Source organism: Syngnathus leptorhynchus, unplaced genomic scaffold, assembly GCF_054491065.1.
Source record: "Syngnathus leptorhynchus isolate UIUO unplaced genomic scaffold, UIUO_Slep HiC_scaffold_58, whole genome shotgun sequence".
Classification (NCBI taxonomy): Eukaryota; Metazoa; Chordata; class Actinopteri; order Syngnathiformes; family Syngnathidae; genus Syngnathus; species Syngnathus leptorhynchus.
The window spans coordinates 478,513-482,709 of record NW_028232025.1 but is presented as its reverse complement, the minus strand read 5'-3'; positions in this window follow the sequence as shown (position 1 = coordinate 482,709).

Sequence of the window (4,197 nt, the reverse complement as noted above, 5' to 3'; positions counted from 1 at the left end):
TGGAAGCCTAACACGGCGTGATCTTGTCCAAAAAGCCGCTGCTGAGCTCCAGCTGGAAGTGTAAAAAGAACCGGGCTGGTTAAAAAAAAGAACCGGGCGACCCGGTAAAATTGCTTAGCCGGGGCTCTGGAAGCCTAACACGGCGTGATCTTGTCCAAAAAGCCGCTGCTGAGCTCCAGCTGGAAGTGTAAAAAGAACCGGGCTGGTTAAAAAAAAGAACCGGGCGGCCCGGTAAAATTGCTTAGCCGGGGCTCTGGAAGCCTAACCCGGCGTGATACTGTGCAAAAAGCCGCTGCTGAGCTCCAGCTGGAAGTGTAAAAAAAAACGGGCTGGTTAAAAAAAAGAACCGGGCGACCCTGTCAAATTGCTTAGCCGGGACTCTGGAAGCCTAACACGGCGTGATCTTGTCCAAAAACCCGCTGCTGAGCTCCAGCTGGAAGTGTAAAAAGAACCGGGCTGGTTAAAAAAAAGAACCGGGCGGGCCGGTAAAATTGCTTAGCCGGGGCTCTGGAAGCCTAACACGGCGTGATCTTGTCCAAAAAGCCGCTCGTGAGCTCCAGCTGGAAGTGTAAAAAGAACCGGGCTGGTTCAAAAAAAGAACCGGGTGGCCCGGTAGAATTGCTTAGCCGAGGTCCTGGAAGCCTAACCCGGCGTGATCTTGCGCAAAAAGCCGCTGCTGAGCTCCAGCTGGAAGTGTAAAAAGAACCGGGCTGGTTCAAAAAAAGAACCGGGCGGCCCGGTAAAATTGCTTAGCCGGGGTCCTGGAAGCCTAACGCGGCGTGATCTTGCCCGAAAGTCGGCCTCTATACTTCCATATTAGGTACGAGGCGCTCAGAGCCAACTTGGCAAAAATTTTCTAAGTGCCCACGGCTCTGCGGGGATTGTGCGTCCGACCCGCACCGGTTCTCCAGCCGGCCTAAAATAACGCAAAACCAGCCTCTCCCCCTGGAGCTCACAGCCAAAGGCGAAACTTTTCTAAGTGCCTACGGCTCTGCGGGCTTTTGAGTCCGCCCCGCGCCGGTTCGTCGGTCGGCCTCAAAAAGCGAAAAATCAGCCTCTCTCCCTGGAGCTCGACTCGAGTTGATCATTATACATGAAGAAATAACCAATTTCATCGTTTGGTTTATGTTTTACACGCGTTTTAAATTTTATTGCCGAAATCGCTTTTTCTCGCCGAGATAAGCACGTTTTCTGAAATGCCGCTCTCCCGTCACTCTGGTTAAAGTGTTATGGAAAAAAAGGCTGTTGGGGGCTAGGGAGTATCGAGTTGATCATTATACATGAAGAAATAACCAATTTCATCGTTTGGTTTATGTTTTACACGCGTTTTAAATTTTATTGCCGAAATCGCTTTTTCTCGCCGAGATAAGCACATTTTCTGAAATGCCGCTCTCCCGTCACTCTGGTTAAAGTGTTATGAAAAAAAAGGCTGTTGGGGGCTAGGGAGTATCGAGTTGATCATTATACATGAAGAAATAACCAATTTCATCGTTTGGTTTATGTTTTACACGCGTTTTAAATTTTATTGCCGAAATCGCTTTTTCTCGCCGAGATAAGCACGTTTTCTGAAATGCCGCTCTCCCGTCACTCTGGTTAAAGTGTTATGAAAAAAAAAGGCTGTTGGGGGCTAGGGAGTATCGAGTTGATCATTATACATGAAGAAATAACCAATTTCATCGTTTGGTTTATGTTTTACACGCGTTTTAAATTTTATTGCCGAAATCGCTTTTTCTCGCCGAGATAAGCACGTTTTCTGAAATGCCGCTCTCCCGTCACTCTGGTTAAAGTGTTATGAAAAAAAAGGCTGTTGGGGGCTAGGGAGTATCGAGTTGATCATTATACATGAAGAAATAACCAATTTCATCGTTTGGTTTATGTTTTACACGCGTTTTAAATTTTATTGCCGAAATCGCTTTTTCTCGCCGAGATAAGCACGTTTTCTGAAATGCCGCTCTCCCGTCACTCTGGTTAAAGTGTTATGAAAAAAAAGGCTGTTGGGGGCTAGGGAGTATCGAGTTGATCATTATACATGAAGAAATAACCAATTTCATCGTTTGGTTTATGTTTTACACGCGTTTTAAATTTTATTGCCGAAATCGCTTTTTCTCGCCGAGATAAGCACGTTTTCTGAAATGCCGCTCTCCCGTCACTCTGGTTAAAGTGTTATGAAAAAAAAGGCTGTTGGGGGCTAGGGAGTATCGAGTTGATCATTATACATGAAGAAATAACCAATTTCATCGTTTGGTTTATGTTTTACACGCGTTTTAAATTTTATTGCCGAAATCGCTTTTTCTCGCCGAGATAAGCACGTTTTCTGAAATGCCGCTCTCCCGTCACCCTGGTTAAAGTGTTATGAAAAAAAAGGCTGTTGGGGGCTAGGGAGTATCGAGTTGATCATTATACATGAAGAAATAACCAATTTCATCGTTTGGTTTATGTTTTACACGCGTTTTAAATTTTATTGCCGAAATCGCTTTTTCTCGCCGAGATAAGCACGTTTTCTGAAATGCCGCTCTCCCGTCACTCTGGTTAAAGTGTTATGAAAAAAAAGGCTGTTGGGGGCTAGGGAGTATCGAGTTGATCATTATACATGAAGAAATAACCAATTTCATCGTTTGGTTTATGTTTTACACGCGTTTTAAATTTTATTGCCGAAATCGCTTTTTCTCGCCGAGATAAGCACGTTTTCTGAAATGCCGCTCTCCCGTCACTCTGGTTAAAGTGTTATGAAAAAAAAGACTGTTGGGGGCTAGGGAGTATCGAGTTGATCATTATACATGAAGAAATAACCAATTTCATCGTTTGGTTTATGTTTTACACGATGCTGAGCTCCAGCTGGAAGTGTAAAAACAACCGGGCTGGTTAAAAAAAGAACCGGGCGACCCGGTAAAATTGCTTAGCCGGGGCTCTGGAAGCCTAACACGGCGTGATCTTGTCCAAAAAGCCGCTGCTGAGCTCCAGCTGGAAGTGTAAAAAGAACCGGGCTGGTTAAAAAAAAGAACCGGGCGACCCGGTAAAATTGCTTAGCCGGGGCTCTGGAAGCCTAACACGGCGTGATCTTGTCCAAAAAGCCGCTGCTGAGCTCCAGCTGGAAGTGTAAAAAGAACCGGGCTGGTTAAAAAAAAGAACCGGGCGGCCCGGTAAAATTGCTTAGCCGGGGCTCTGGAAGCCTAACCCGGCGTGATACTGTGCAAAAAGCCGCTGCTGAGCTCCAGCTGGAAGTGTAAAAAAAAACGGGCTGGTTAAAAAAAAGAACCGGGCGACCCTGTCAAATTGCTTAGCCGGGACTCTGGAAGCCTAACACGGCGTGATCTTGTCCAAAAACCCGCTGCTGAGCTCCAGCTGGAAGTGTAAAAAGAACCGGGCTGGTTAAAAAAAAGAACCGGGCGGGCCGGTAAAATTGCTTAGCCGGGGCTCTGGAAGCCTAACACGGCGTGATCTTGTCCAAAAAGCCGCTCGTGAGCTCCAGCTGGAAGTGTAAAAAGAACCGGGCTGGTTCAAAAAAAGAACCGGGTGGCCCGGTAGAATTGCTTAGCCGAGGTCCTGGAAGCCTAACCCGGCGTGATCTTGCGCAAAAAGCCGCTGCTGAGCTCCAGCTGGAAGTGTAAAAAGAACCGGGCTGGTTCAAAAAAAGAACCGGGCGGCCCGGTAAAATTGCTTAGCCGGGGTCCTGGAAGCCTAACGCGGCGTGATCTTGCCCGAAAGTCGGCCTCTATACTTCCATATTAGGTACGAGGCGCTCAGAGCCAACTTGGCAAAAATTTTCTAAGTGCCCACGGCTCTGCGGGGATTGTGCGTCCGACCCGCACCGGTTCTCCAGCCGGCCTAAAATAACGCAAAACCAGCCTCTCCCCCTGGAGCTCACAGCCAAAGGCGAAACTTTTCTAAGTGCCTACGGCTCTGCGGGCTTTTGAGTCCGCCCCGCGCCGGTTCGTCGGTCGGCCTCAAAAAGCGAAAAATCAGCCTCTCTCCCTGGAGCTCGACTCGAGTTGATCATTATACATGAAGAAATAACCAATTTCATCGTTTGGTTTATGTTTTACACGCGTTTTAAATTTTATTGCCGAAATCGCTTTTTCTCGCCGAGATAAGCACGTTTTCTGAAATGCCGCTCTCCCGTCACTCTGGTTAAAGTGTTATGGAAAAAAAGGCTGTTGGGGGCTAGGGAGTATCGAGTTGATCATTATACATGAAGAA